Raw genomic sequence first — 16,338 nt, forward strand, 5'->3', positions numbered from 1 at the left:
CTGTGCTTTTTTGGGTTCGCGTCTTGTGACCCACTTGTGGGTTTGTGTGACGCAGACGAGGGTAGGTGGCCCCTCAGAAACACCGCGGCGACCCGCTCGAGGGGGAAACGTGGGAGCCGGGCGAGTCGAGGGTTTGTGGCCTTCTCACCCGCCCGCCGCGCAGGGTCCCCAGGCGTTCCCCCCTCCGCCTTCCCCGGGCCGGGGACGAACCAGGGATTTGGAAGGTGGACCGGCGGGGAGCGCAGCATTTATGACATTTGTTGTCTCCACTGGCTGCTTCTGGATAAGTGACACCTCCCCGTTTTGGAAGAGCGGCCCCCCATGCGACCAGTACCGGTGTTTGGGGTTCATCTGAAGCAAAGGGCTCCTCGATTTCCCTTAAGGTCAGAGGTAGTGGATTTATTGAATAGTCGAATGTTTGAACGTCAGCTTGTGCCGGGCGATGTGCTAGGCTCTGCAAATACAGCTGGTGCAGAGAATACAGGGTGGGAGGGGGGATTGGGCTTGTTTGGCGTCCTTCACTCTGCTTTCCGCTTAAGTAAATTATCTTGAGAGATGACTTTTACATCTCCGTTTTCCACAAGGTGACACAGTTCTAGGAGGTGGTGTTTGCTTATTGAATAGGGCCAGTATCTTTTTTTTTACATGTATAATTTTTTACATGTAGAATTCCATATTTTCATTTTTTTTTTTCGGCTTTTGTCTTTTTAGGGCCACACCCACGGCACATGGAGGTTCTCAGGCTGGGGGTCTAATCGGAGCTACAGCCGCCAGCCTGTGCCGCAGCAACAGCAACGCCAGATCCAAGCTGTGTCTTCGACCTACATACACCACGGCATCGCCGGATCCTTAACCCGCTGTTGGAGACCAGGGATCGAACCCTCAACCTCATGGTTCCTAGTTAGATTCGTTTCCACTGTGCCAGGAGGGGAACTCCTACCTTAACTTTTGAGTTAAGCTCTAAAGTATATTCTTATGGCTCACAGGCTAGAAAATTTAAAAATGCAAACTGTCCACCATCTCTCTGTCTGCAGTGAGCCCTTTCCACTTAGATTCTTAGCTGTCCATATACTTTCCTTATGCTCAGACAAATCGCCATGGTGTTCTACCCCACCCCGGGCCAAATGGCACTGCTCTGTAACTGTTGCCTGTGGGATCTGTTTCCAGGTGGTGAAAGTGCCAGGTTCTAACCACTCTTCTACACGTTTATTTTTTGCTTTATACATCTACATCCAGGAGGTTTTCCTATCAGTAGGGAGAGAGCATCCTACTTTTTCTGCAGCTGCCTAGTTTGTGTGGATATACCATAACTTCATTTGTGTCTCGATGGATAGTTGGGTTATTTCCAGTCTTTTTCTGCTTCAAACAATGTTCTAATGAGTAACCCTGTACATGCCACTTTGTCCAGTAGGAGTGTATCTGTAGGATGAATTTTTAGGTATAGGATTGTCAGGTCAGATGATGTGCACATTATACAAAATACTGATACGTTGCTGAATGGTGCCAAGTGACCACCTTGGTGATTGTGCTGATTTATATTCTCATTAACGATGTATAATAATTGTGTGGGAAAGGCTAATGTTATTGTGGTTATCAGCCTGCTCCAGCATGGAGTCTCCTGTGTCCTTTAATATCAGATAAGCCCTCCTCAGTACCTTCTTTCAGCTGGCTTTTTTTATGAGGAATATTAGATCTTTTTGTCCTGAGGAAAACAAGCTGAATGTTTTATTATTTGCTTTTTCCTCCAGTATTTTCAGAAAATGAGTGACTTCTCAGTGGATAAATCAGAAGGACGTTTTTCAAAGCTTATTTCAACCCTCTGGTCATCAACATAGTTGACGCCTTGACTGTGGACACTAACGCTTTTCATCTGCTCCATCACTCTCCCGTAATTCTTCCTGCCTGTGTGAATTCCTGCTCATTCTGGTCTGCTGTTGGAGTTACCCCTGGGAGATTTCATCCATTTTCCGTGGCTTCAGTTACCGTCTGTAGGTGGGAAACTTCAGGGTACAGTTAGCCCTCTATCTCTGGGTTCTGCACTTGGAGAGTCAACTAGCCTCAGGTGGAGGGTATGTGGGGGAAAAAATTACGGAAAGTTCCAGAAGGAAAACTTGAATTTGCCTTTTACTGACAACTGTTTAAGGACGTGCCTTGTTTTATTTCACTCCTCTTGATGTGTTTCATGATATTGCATTTTATGCAAATTTAGGTTTATGGCAAACTTGCACTAAGTCTATGCCATTTTTTAAACAGCATTTGTTCACTTGATGTCTCTGTCACATTTTGGTAATTCTCACAATATTTCGAACTTTTAAAAATTATATTTGTTATGGTGATCTGTGATCAGGGATCTTTGATTTTACTAGTATGAGTCACCAAAGGCTTATATGATGGTTAGTATTTTTAGCAAAACATTTTTTATTTGAGGTGTGTATCTTGGTTTTTGTTTGTATGTTTCTTTTTTAGGGCCACACCTGCGGCATTTGGAGGTTCCCAGGCTAGGGATCGAGTTGGAGCTGCAGCTGCCGGCCTACACCACAGCCACAGTTACTTGGGATCTAAGCCATGTCTGTGACATACACCATAGCTCACGGCAGTGCTGGATCCCTGAGCCACTGAACAAGGCCAGGGATTGAAACTGCAACCTCGTGGTTTAGTTGGATTCATTTCCACTGTGCCACAGTGGGAACTCTGTGTATACCTTGTTTTTTAGACGTAATGGTGCTATGCACTTAATAGACTACAGTGTAGTGTAAACACAATTCTTTTTTTTTTTTTTTTTTGTCTTTTTGCCATTTCTTGGGCCACTCCCTTGGCATATGGAGGTTCCCAGGCTAGGGGCCTAATTGGAGCTGTAGCCACCGGCTTCCGCCAGAGCCACAGCAACTCGGGATCCGAGCCACGTCTGCCACCTACAGCACAGCTCACGGCAACACCGGATCCTTAACCTACTGAGCAAGGCCAGGGATCAAACTCGAAACCTCATGGTTCCTAGTCGGATTCGTTAACCACTGTGCCATGACGGGAACTCCGTAAACATAATTCTTATATGCCCTGGGAAACCAAAAAATTCTTGTGACTCCCTTATTGGGGTGTGGAAATGAACCTGTAGCATCTCTGAGGTGTGCTCTTATAAAGCCTTTACATTGTCTTAGGGTCATAAGTAATCTGAGGGAGGATGCGTGTAGGTCACATGGAGATACTGTGCTGCCTCACATAAAATAATGCAGGTTGAGCATCCTTGGGTTTTGATTTGCACTGGGGGTCCTGGGACCAACCCCCTGGGAATATTGAGGAGCAGCTGTACCTCCATTGCAGATGTCTTGTGTATCTAACTGCTGCTAGATAGCTTCACTTGGACATCTTCCAGGCCTCTCATACCTGTCACTGTGCAAACTGAGCTTTCTATTTTCCTTACCCATCCCCCTTCCAAACTTGCCTCCTCATTTGTTCTCCATTTCAGTGAATGTTATGACCCTCTTGTGTTGTTGAAGCTAGAAGCCTGGGCGTCATTTTTGATTCCTCTCTCTGCCCCCTTTTTAATGAGTCACCACGCTCAGAGGGTTCTGTCTCTTAAATATGTCAAATCTGTTCACTTCCCCCTCCTCTCTGCCACAATTCTAGTTCATGCCTTCACCACTTCTTTTGCACATTACTCCCCTAGACTCTTAACTGGGTCGTATGCTCTCAGTTTTTCTTGCTTCTCCAATCTACTGCCCACACTGGGGCAATAGGGTTCTTTCAGGAACAAACATCTGATATGGCTTCACTTTGTGAAAAACTTAGTCTGGCTCCTCAAAGCTTTATTGGTGAGCACCAATCTCTGACTAGTCCAACTTCTCACTCTGTGCTTTGACTACAGTTGGCCTTCTTTTATTCCTCTGTGTCTCACACACACATACCCCACCTTTCTGCAGCCGCACCTGCGGCATACGGAGGTTCCCAGGCTAGGGGTCGGATCAGAGCTGCAGCTGCTGGTCTATACCACAGGCACAGCAACACCAGATCCGTAGCCCACTGAGCAGGGGCAGGGATTGAACCTGCATTCTCATGGACGCTATGTCAGGTTCTTAACCTGCCAAGCCACAACAGGAACTCCAGTTCCTTTGTGTATCTTTCATTGTGGAGTCTTGCACAAGTTGAGGTTGGTTTGCTTTTTTTTTTTTCCTCTTTGGAATACTTCTCTCTCTGCCCCTCCCACACTCTTTTTTCTGGTTTACCTTTTTATTTACGCATGAGGTTTCTGCTTAACTCAGCTTTTGGGAAGGCTTCTCCATCTTCTCACGTCCTAGTTAGGACTGTCCATATCTCCTTGTTCTTCCTCTCAATTGAGGTCATTACCTTTTGCTGAAGATGGTGTCTCCAATGCCTGGGACGTAGGAAGCAGTCACAGTCATTTCCAGTGAGTGGATGAGTAAGTGTCCACAGATTCACTTTCCTTCACATGGCTTTAACACTGGTGTCCCTAATACCCCGCCTTTAGTCTTCCTTCTTTGTGTAAACTCTCTGTATTCCTCCAACTACATGATGACTCTGAGCTCTGTAATTTAAACTCCTGATTTGAGCTTCATATTTATATCCAGTTTCCTATGGCCAGTTTTAAAGGTATGAGTGATCTTCCAGTCTAACTAAAACTGACTTTCTTATCACCTCTCCTTTTCCATCTTCTTGTGTGTGACTATGGTATCAACTTTTGTCATCACAGCTAGAAACCTCAGGAAGTTCCTATCGTGGCCCCGCAGAAAAGAATCTGATTAGTATTCATAAGGACACAGGTTCAATCCCTGGCCTTGCTCAGTGGGTTAAGGATCTGGTGTTGCTGTGAGCTGTGGTGTAGGTCGCAAATGGAGCTAGGATCTGGCGTGGCTGTGGTGTAGACCAGCCACTAAAGCTCTGATTTGACCCCTAGCCTTGGAAGCTCCACTTGCTGTGTGTGGCCTTAAAAAGACCAAAAAAAAGAAGCCACTTGAAATAACTTGGTTTTATTCCTGCCCCCACCATGCAGAGATCAGTAATTCTAGTCCATTCAAGAAGCATTTATTAAGTAATTTATTTTGCCTATGTATCAAATTTTGAATCAAAAGTTTTTATGTTTCAGGCCTGTAAATATACGTCAAAATAGAAATTCAAAAATGCAATTTATTCTCTTAAACAAGGAGACGAGACTAATGTCAGGACCAGCACACATTGATTTTTCAAGTGCCCTGTTGTTTACATTACCATTGCTGCATAACCGCCCCAAAACTTGGCTGCTTAAAAATTAATATAATATGTTCATGGATTAAATGGCTCAAGAATTTGGACAGAGCAGAGCAGGAGTGATTTGTCTGTTGCCTGATGTCAGTGGTTGAAATGGGAAGACACATAACTTCGTGTTGATGGCTGGGGGCTGGGGGAACCTGTCGAGTTTACTCAGGTGTGTGGCCTCCAGCCTTGGAAGGACCCAAGGACCAGATTGCTGACTGGAGTGGCTGTATGTGCTCTCTCTGTGGGGTTTGGGCTTCCTCACAAGTGCACAAGCCTTAGGGTAGTAGAAGTTCTTGAAGATAGCTCCAGACTCCAGAAGCAAATGTTTCAGCAAACAAGGTGCAACTCCATTGCCTTTCCTGACCTCGCCTGTAAAGCCACAGGGCAGTGTATTCTCTTAGTGACAAGAGAGTCAAAACCCCACCCAGATTCAAGGGGAGGAAACACAGACCCTTATATCTTGGTAATAGGAGTGTCAGGGCCACACTGTGTGTGTGTGTGTGTGTGGCTGCAGCATGCAAAAGTTCCCAGGCCAGGGATCAAACCCATGCCACAACAGCAACCCAAGCCCCAGCACTGACAATGCCAGATCCCTAACCCTCTGAGCCACCAGGGAACTCTAAGATCACACTTTTATTATAATAGAACATTTGAAAGATACAGTTGCAGCCATCTTTGGAAAATACAGCCTGTCATCCCTATCCATGTATAAATTGTTATTCCAGTAGACATCCCACTTTAAGGAATTGCCTAGCTATCAGAATCCTTTGCTGACTCAACCCTCTTATCCATATGTCTCCGAGGAGCCTGTTGATCAAAGGACTATGAGCTTGCTCCTAGTTATCATTAGAGTTAGGTATTGATGAGAAATACATGGACTTTCTGGAGAAGATGGAACAGTTAAAATTGACAAAACTTACACGGAACCTTTGTCATGAGGCCTCTGCATATCGAGAGAATAGCTGTGTGGCATAGACGTACATATACATAGACCTATGAGTGTTAATGCACTACAATTCAAGGTATGTAATTGAAATTTTAGAGAAGTGGAATAACAGATTTTTTTTTTAATTTAGCAGAGAGTGATATGTTTCTGCTACTTCATATCATAGGAGCAAGATGTTAAACTGGTAGCATTTTACTGCAAGTGAGTTTACTTTGGATTTTTGCAGGTAATACAGTATGAGGAGGAGGACGAAATTCCACAAATGTGTGGCAAGAGGCATGTTGGATTGTAATGTAACTTTTTAGACCAAACTGAATATGCCTTTTTTTTTTCTTTTTTTGTCTTTTTAGGGCCACACCCGCAGCAATGGAGGTTCCCAGGCTAGGGGTTGAATTGGAGCTATAGCTGCTGGCCTACACCACAGCACACAGCAACACCACATCCTTAACCCACTGAGTGAGGCCAGGGATTGAACCCGAAACCTCATGGTTCCTAGTCAGATTCATTTCTGCTGCACCGCAATAGGAACTCCTGAATAAGCTTTAAAAGGTACTATAAAAGGCACTATAACCTATACAAGGTTTCCTACTTATTCTATTCTTGAAAATTCAATGTTATAGGAGTTCCCGTTGTGTCTCGTTGGGTTAAGAACCCAGCTAGCATCCATGAGGATGTGGATTCGACCTCTGGCCTCGCTCAGTGGGTTACGGATTTGGTGTTGCTGCAAGGTGTGGTGTAGGTTGAAGATGTGGCTCAGATCCTGCATTGCTGTGGCTGTGTGTAGGCCAGCAGCTGTAGCTCTGATTTCACCCCTAGCCTGGGAAACTCCATATGTGGCAGCTGCAGCCCAAAAAAGAAAATTAGATATTTTATATAATTATGCTACATGAGAGCTGTTTTCTCATCTTATTTATTTATTTATTTTTATTTATTTATTTTTTGTCTTTTTGCCATTTCTTGGGCCGCTCCCGCGGCATCTGGAGGTTCCCGGGCTAGGGGTCTAATCGGAGCTGCAGCTGCCAGCCTACGCCAGAGCCACAGCAACGCGGGATCCGAGCCGCGTCTGCAACCTACACCACAGCTCACGGCAACGCCGGATCCTTAACCCACTGAGCAAGGGCAGGGACCGAACCCGAAACCTCATGGTTCCTAGTCGGATTCGTTAACCACTGCGCCACGTGGGAACTCCTTATTTATTTATTTAAATATTTAACTTTAGCTTTTGAAGTATTTCAGACCTATGCAAAAGTTACAAAGAACTCGGAGTTCCTGTTGTATCTCAGTGGTTAACAAATCTGACTAAGGACCATGGGGTTGCAGGTTTGATCCCTGGCCTTGCTCAGTGGGTTAAGGATCTGGCATTGCTGTGAGCTGTGGTGTAGATCGCAGACGCAGCTTGGATCTGGCGTTGCTGTGGCTGTGGTGTAGGCTGGTGGCTACGGCTCTGATTCAACCTCTAGCCTGGGAACCTCCATATGCTGTGGGTGCAGCCCTAGAAAAGACAAAAAGACCAAAAAAAAAAAAAGGTTATAAAGAATTCGTGTGTGTGTGTGTGTGTGTGTGTATCTCTCTTAACCATGGTCTACATTTTTCTTTGTTTTTTCCTTTCTCTTTCAGTATTTTTTTCTGAAATATTTGAGAGTAAGTTGCTTACATAAGAACATTTTTACATAAACATAAGTCATTAAAATCAGGACATTAATATAAAGTGATCTTATTTAAATATAGAGGCCCTATCCAGATTCTGCCAGTTGTCCTACTAATGTTGTTTATAGCAAATTTTTAAAAAAGTTTTTGATCCTGGATCCAACATAAGATCACATATTACACTTAGTTTTCATGATGTATTATTTTATCTCCCAGAATCTGCAGCAGTTACTCAGTTTTTTTTTTCCTTTGTTTTCTTGCTTTTGTTCTTTTAGGGCTGTACCAGGGGCATATGGTGGTTCCCAGGCTAGGGGTCAAGTTGGAATTAATGGGACTTAATTAAACTTGAAAGTTTCTGCACAACAAAGGAAACCCTAAACAAAACGAAAAGACAACCCATAGAGTAGAAGAAAATATTTGCAAATGAATTGACTGACAAGGGATTAACCTCCAAAATTTATAAACACCTCCTACAGCTCAATGCCAAAAAAGCAAACAACCCCATCAAAAAATGGGCAGGAGATCTAAACAGACAATTCTCCAGAAACATACAGATGGCCAAAAAACACATGAAAAGATGTTCAGCATCACAACTTATTAGAGAAATGCTAATCAAAACCACTACGAGGTACCACCTTACACCAGCCAGAATGGCCATCATTAAAAAGGCTACAAACAGAAGTTCCCATCATGGCTCAGTGGTTAATGAATCCGAGTGGTTAATGAATCCGACTAGGAACCATGAGGTTGAGGGTTCCATCCCTAGCCTCACTCAGTGGGTTGGGGATCTGGTGTGGCCATGAGCTGTGGTGTAGGTTGCAGACGCAGTTCGAATCTGGCATTGCTGTAGCTCTGGTGTAGGCTGGCAGCTACAGCTCTGATTAGACCCCTAGCCTGGGAACCTCCATATACCACGGGTGCAGCCCTGAAAAAAACAAAACAACAACAAAAAAATCTATAAGCATGTGCTGGAGAGGGTGTGGAGAAAAAGGAACCCTATTACACTGTTGGTGGGATGGTAAATTGGTGTAACCACTGTGGAAAACAATATGGAGATTCCTCAGAAAACTAAAAATAGAACTACCATTTGATCCAGCAGTCCCACTCCTGGGCATCTATCCAGAGAAAACCACGACTCCGCAAAGGCACATGCACTCCATTGTGCATTGCAGCACTATTTTCAATAGCCAAGACATGGAAACAGCCTAAATGTCCATCAACAGAGGAGTGGATCAAGAAGATGTGATACATATACACAATGGAATATTACTCAGCCATTAAAAGGAACAAAATACCAGTATTTTTAGCAACATGGATGGACCTATAAATTATGCTAAGTGAAGTCAGTCAGACAATGAGACACCAACCTCAAATGCTTTCACTCACTAAAAAAGGACACAATGAACTTCTTGACAGAACAGATACCGACTCTCAGACTTTGAAAAACGTGGTTTACGAATGAGACAGGTTGGGGTCGGGGTATGCACTGACACTGACAGTTTGGGATGGAAATGCTGTAAAATTTGGTTGTGGTGATTGTTGTACACCTATAAAATTAAGTAATTTTTAAAAATAAAATGCTTAAAATTTTTGTCGTTTTAGGGCTACACCCATAGCACGTGAATTTCCCATGCTAAGGGTCCAATTGGAGCTACAGCTGCTGGCCTATGCCACAGCCACAGCAACACAAGATCCGAGCCGTGTCTGCGACCTATACCATGGCTCATGGCAACACTAGATCCTTAAGCCACTGAGCGAGGCCAGGGGTCAAATCCTCATCCTCATAATTGCTAGTCCAGTTTGTTACCCACTGAGCCAGGACGGGAACTCCTGCACTACTAATTCTGATCTCTCACATTGGCTTCATTTGTTATCATCAGTCATTTGCTGAATATTCTCACGTCAGTGAATTATTCTCATTTTAACATACTCAGAATAGAATGAATTTAACCTAAAATTTAAATTCTTATACATTCCATATTTTAGTCATTGATATCATCCTCCTCCTCCTTGTTCAAGTTAGAGTTCTTATTTTTATCTTTTTAATACTTTATTTTTTATTTATTTATTTATTTATTTTTTGTCTTTTTGCCATTTCTTGGGCCGCTCCTGCGGCATATGGAGGTTCCCAGGCTAGGGGTCGAATTGGAGCTGTAGCCACCATCCTACGCCAGAGCCACAGCAACGCAGGATCCAAGCCACGTCTGCAACCTACACCACAGCTCACGGCAATGCCGGATCGTTAACCCACTGAGCAAGGGCAGGGACCGAACCCGCAACCTCATGGTTCCTAGTCGGATTCGTTAAGCACTGTGCCACGACGGGAACTCCTTATTTTTATCTTTTTAAAAATCCTTTTAAAAATTACATGTTTCAGGAGTTTCTGTCATGGCACAGTGTAAACATCTGACTAGAGTCCATGAGGATGCAGGTCTGATCCCTGCCCTCGCTCAGTGGATTAAGGATCTGGTGTTTCCGTGAGCTGTGGTGTAGGTCACTAGCTCGGATCTGGCGTTGCTGTGTCTGTGGTATAGGCCAGTGGCTACAGCTCCAATTCGACCCCTAGCCTGGGAACCTCCATATGCTGTGGTTGCGGCCCTGAAAAGACAAGACCAAAAAAATGACATGTTTCAGGAATACAGCATTATAGTTCAGCATCTCTATACACGACAGAGTGGTCACCATCACAGGCCAGTTACCATCCATCACCATACAGTTGACCCCTCACCCACTGGGCATCTCTTCCAGCCCCCATCCTGTCTGGTGACCACTGCTGTCTTTTCTATATCAGTGAGTGTTTCTGTTCTTTTGTCAGTTCATTTGGGTTTGGGGTTTGACTTTTTAGATTCCATGTATGAGTGAAATCATAAGAGTATCTGTCTTTAGCCATCTGACTTATTTCACTTCGCATAATAATCTGAAGGTCCATTGATGCTGTCATTTTTATTTTATCTTATTCTATTTGTTTTTTTCTCCTATTTTATTTTATTCTATTCTATTCTCTTTTATGTTTTCTGCTGCTGTGTGCAGTGGCTTGATGTGGGATCTCAGTTCCCAGACCAGAGATGGAACCCGGCTGCAGTAGTGATAGCCCTGAGTACTAACTGGGCCTCCAGGAACCCCCTTGTCATATTTATTTTTATTTTTGACTCTGCATTTTCTTGAATTGACTTTCATGGGTCTTGTTTTATTTTGCAGCAAATAGACATTTTTGCTGTGGGCTAAGCTGTTTAGTCAGCCAGGGATAGAAGTATTCAGTCCTTTCTGTGGAATAGTGACTAGGATTTTCTGTATGTTTAATTGAAGAGTTAGGTTTACTTTTTCTGTGCTGTATTGGTTATAGTATAGTTCTAGTTGTCTGAATGTTTCTTTGTTTTCTGATAACTCAGTACTTCTGACCTGAACAAAGGAGAGGGCACATGAAACTGCTATATAGATCATTAATGCAGAACCATTTTAATAGCTTCCTATAAACTCAGCGTATGATATGTGTATAGTCTTTATTGTGATACATTTACTCGTTTGTGTGTGTTTGTTTTGACCACATCTACAGCATGCAGAAGTTCCCAGCCCAGGGACTGGACTGTACCACAGCTGTAACCAGAGCCATGGCAGTGACAACACCAGATCCTTGACCTGCTGAGCCACAAGGGAACTCCTATTAACTCTTTTTTTTTTTTGTCTTGCGTCTTAAAAAAGTGATGAAGTATAGAACTTGATGTCTGTGGAATATGGATATTGACTTTGGTGAGTCCCCATATTAGTAAAGTAGATTAATTTAGCCATTTTCTAGAGCTTCTTCTACTGAAAATATTAATGTTGGTTTAAATGGAATCATCAAACTTTTATGAAAAAAATTATCCTTTTCATATATTTTCATGTATTTTCATGTCATTTTAGCTAAGGTATTTGCTGAATTTGAACAAGTTTACTGCTCCAAGCATACCCTTTGGGAAAGAGATGGAGCCACTTCACCAGTGATGCTGCATGAAGTCAGATTAAGAAAGCTCACATAAGAAAGAGCTATTCCAGCAGCGGACACTGAAATACAGTTTAGAAAGTGTGGTTATAACTAGTTTTATCGAGTGCCTTCCTATTAACTTGTGATCTGCTTTTATTTTTGAAGGTACTCTGCTCCACTCTCTGCTGATGGAACAGCACAGTCTTTGCAGAAGGCGAAGTACAGCTTCAGACACAGCATCAGAAAACTCTTATAGGAAAAACTTCAGTTATGTTGCTTTCAGTTTACTGCCTGTTAAATTTTTGCTTAATAGATCATGATCTTTGTGAATTAAATGAATGCCCCTTGGATCCTGGTGGCTACTTCATTACTAATGGATCAGAAGGTATAATAGCATTATTATTGTTTAAATTACAAAATTAAATAATTAAGATTTAAATTGTGAAAGTTAAAAATAAAAAGTAAGGGAGTTCCCATTGTAGCTCAATGGTTAGCGAATCCAACTCAGAACCATGAGGTTTCGGGTTCGATCCTGGCCTTGCTCAGTGGGTTAAGGATCCGGCATTGCCATGAGCTGTGGTGTAGGTCGAGATGCAACTTGGATCCTGCGTTGCCATGGCTGTGGCATAGGCCGGCAGCCACAGCTCCAAATGGACCCCTAGCCTGGGAACCTCCATATGCCACGGGTACGGCCATAGAAAAGACAAAAAGAAAAAGTTTAAAAAAATATTAAGCTTCTATGCAGGATAATCTGAAAGTGGCGGTTGAATTATTTAGGGGGTGACAGCTGAATTTATGTAGACCAAAATTTTATTTAACTGTGTATAATATGCACTAGAAATTTGGTCCGTTCTTTGAACTCGTATGTTTCTATGGAGCATTTTTGCAAAACGGAGTTTGTAAAGTTTGAAAATCGATGTTTCGTGGAGTTCTCTTGTGGCGCGGTGGGTTAAGGATCCAGCATTGTCACTGCATTGGTTTGGGTCGCTACTGTGGCATGGGTTCAGATTTGATCCTTGGCCTGGGAACTTCCAAATGCTGCATGCACACTATATGATGAGACTAAGAAGCAAATTTCACTCTTTCTACTTCAGCGATTGTGGGTTTTAAGGTTATAACTTTTATTGTTTACATAGGTTCTGATTGTTCAAGAGAAAATGGCAACAGACACAGTCTATGTGTTTGCCAAAAAGGACTCTAAATGCCTACACAGGAGAGTATAGATCATGTCTGGAGAATTCTTCTCGACCTACCAGTACTATCTGGGTTAGCATGCTGGCCAGAGGAGGACAGGTAAGGGCTGTGGTATGATACTGTTTGGGTTTATTACTTTTGGTCTAGTTTTGTAAGTTACCAGACTGTGTGCTTAGTCAGAAAGTCTTTCTGGAGCCTATTATTACTGTTGTATGGTAGGCATTTTATTATTTGTTTATTGCTGTGTAAAAAATTACTGTAGTAGCACCATTCCTCATGGCACAATTTCTGGGTGTGGCTTAGCTGGGTCCTCTGGTCAAACACCTCTCATGATGCTGCAGAGGCTACAGTCAGGGCGTTTGTCTGAGGGCTGATTTGCATGGTGGGCAGCCAGATCCAGTTCCTTGCTGCAGGGCTTCCTTCATGCAGTGGCTGACAGCAGGCAGCTGGCATGTCAGGGAGAGGGAGGGAGAGCCCTGGAACACACAGGCAAGATGGAAATCATTGACTTTGGTGTCTTCATCCTCAAAGCAGCGGCCTGTGGTCTTTGTGAGATGCAAGTCAGCATGTCCAGTTGATACTCAAGAGCTAACAGTGTAAGAGTGGGCAGGGCTCACCAGGCACTATCTCAGAAGCCACCTGTCCCAGGCATGTTGCTTACGGCAATGTAATCTAATAGCAGCTAGTGTTTTTCTGTTTTCGTTTTTGTTTTTGTTTTTGTCTTTTTGGGGCTGCCCCCACGACATATGGAGGTTCCCAGGCTAGGGGTTGAATCGGAGCTACAGCCGCCAGCCTAGCCATATCCACAGCAGCACCAGATCCGAGCCACATCTGTGACCTGCACCACAGCTCACAGCAATGCTGAATCCTTAAGCCACTGAGCAAGGCCAGGGATTGAACCCATGTCCTCATGGATGCTAGTCAGGTTCATTACTGCTGAACCACGATGGGAACTTCTAACATTTCTTGACTATGTGCTGTGTGCAGGTTATGTTACTCAGATTGCTTGATTTAATCTTTACAACTATGTTCGAAATTTGTAATTAACTATTTAATTCCATGTAAATTTTTATTAAAAATTTAAAAATTAAAATATAAAAAATTTTTAAAATGTCATACATGCACATTAAAATAGTTTGAAAAGTACAGAAAAGAATACACTATAAAAAGTAGTCTTCCTTTGACCCCTAGCTCTCTTCCCTAGAGGTAGCTGTTCTTAATAATTTCTTATGAGTCCATCCAGAAATAGTCTTAATGCAAAAAATACAAATGGGAGCATACCATATGTACTGTTGAAATATTGCTGGTATCCTTTAAAAACATATTTAGATCAGCAGTTGATATATATATATGTATATATATATATATATATTTTTTTTTTTTTTTTTTTTTTTTTTTTTTTTTGCTGCACCTGTGGCATGTGGAAGTTTCCAGGCCAGGGATCCAACCTGGACCACAGTTGTGACCTGAGTCACAGCTGGGGCATTGCCAGATCCTTAACCCACTGTGCCACAGGGAAACTTCCATTTTGTTTTTGAGCTATGTTATTCTGTATATACATGTAGCGTACTTTGTTGTACCATTTCTCTTTTGCTGGACACTTAGGTTTCTAATCTTGTACTCTTACAAACAGTTCTGCAGAGCCTAATATTTTATAAGTTTAATAAAGAAGAAATCTTGAACATTAGAGTGCTTTAACTGACTGAAGTTAATATCCACATAGAATAGGTGTTTTAAAGAATTTAAATGGTGGGAGTTCCCTCATGGTCTAATGGTTAGGATTCAGCATTTTCACTGCTGTGGCCCAGGTTTGGGAACTGAGATCCCATATCAAGCTGCTGTATGCCTTGGCCAGAAAAACAACAACAACAAAAAAAACACATTTAAAGTGGTTTTTACTGATGAACAGGGGTGGAATGGGGCCCAAGTACAAGTGTTTGGAATAGATCCCCAGTTGATTGTGACATGCGTTCTTTGTTGACAAGCATTGACCTCGATTGTGGGGGGCAGGGGGGTGTGTGGCAAAAATAGGGACACAGAATATTAGCTTATTGTGGCAGATGTTGGAAAAATGAATTGATTAGAGGTAGAGAAAGGAAAATCATCTAGATTTTGTGATAAATTTGATATAAGATGAGAATGAGTTAATTAAAATTCTATAGTTCTAAAGTTCTAAATAAAATAAAGAACTTCTAAGAGTTACAGGGATGCCCACTCTCACCACTGCTCTTCAACATAGTTTTGGAAGTCCTAGCCACAGCAATTAGACAAACAAAAGAAATAAAAAGCATTCAAATAGGAAGAGAAGAGATAAAACTGTTACTGTATGTAGACGACATGATACTGTGCATAGAAAACCCTAAGGACTCAACCCAAAAACTACTTGAACTGATTAATAAATTCAGCAAAGTAGCAGGATATAAGATTAACATTCAGAAATCAGTTGCATTTCTGTATACCAACAATGAAATATTAGAAAAGGAATACAAAAATACGATACCTTTTAAAATTGCACCTCAAAAAATCAAATACTTCAGAATACACCTGACCAAGGAGGTAAAGGACTTATATGCCGAGAACTATAAAACTTTAATCAAAGAAATTAAAGAAGATGTAAGGAAATGGAAAGATATTCCATGTTCGTGGATTGGAAAAATCAATATTGTAAAAATGGCCATACTACCCAAAGCAATCTACAGATTCAATGCAATCCCTTTCAAATTACCCATGACATTTTTTACAGAACTGGAAGAAACAACCCAAAAATTTATATGGAACCACAAAAGACCCAGAATTGCCAATGCAATCCTGAGAAACAAAAGCCAAACAGAGGGCATAACTCTCCCAGACTTCAAGCAATATTACAAAGCCACAGTCATCAAAATACTGTGGTACTGGTATCAAAACAGACTGAGCAGTGGAACAGAATAGAGAACCCAGAAATAAACCCTGACACCTATGGTCAATTAACCTTTGACAAAGGAGGCAAGAGCATAATATGAGAAAAAGAAAGTTTATTCAGCAAGCATTACTGGGAAACCTGGACAGCTGCATGCAAAGCAATGAAATTAGAACACACCCTCACACCATGCACAAAAATAAACTCAAAGTTGCTGAAAGACTTAAATATAAGACAAGACACCATTAATTCCTGGAAGAGAACGTAGGCAAAACACTCTCTGACATCAGGCCCATGAATATTTTCTCAGGTCAGTCTCCCAAGGCAACAGAAATTAGAGCAAAAATAAACCAATGGGACCTAATCAAACTGACAAGCTTTTGCACAGCAAAGGAAACCAAAAAGAAAACAAAAAGACAACTTACAGAATGGGAGAAAATAGTT

General features: G+C 42.3%; 1 protein-coding gene across 1 annotated transcript in view; it reads left to right on the forward strand.

Annotated features, from left to right (window-relative positions):
• The window catches only part of LOC100621006 (RE1-silencing transcription factor-like), a 166,732-nt gene that overhangs the window by 36,349 nt on the left and 114,045 nt on the right, over window positions 1–16,338 (forward strand). The window lies entirely within an intron of this gene.

Source organism: Sus scrofa, chromosome 8 (genome assembly GCF_000003025.6).
Source record: "Sus scrofa isolate TJ Tabasco breed Duroc chromosome 8, Sscrofa11.1, whole genome shotgun sequence".
Taxonomy (NCBI): Eukaryota; Metazoa; Chordata; class Mammalia; order Artiodactyla; family Suidae; genus Sus; species Sus scrofa.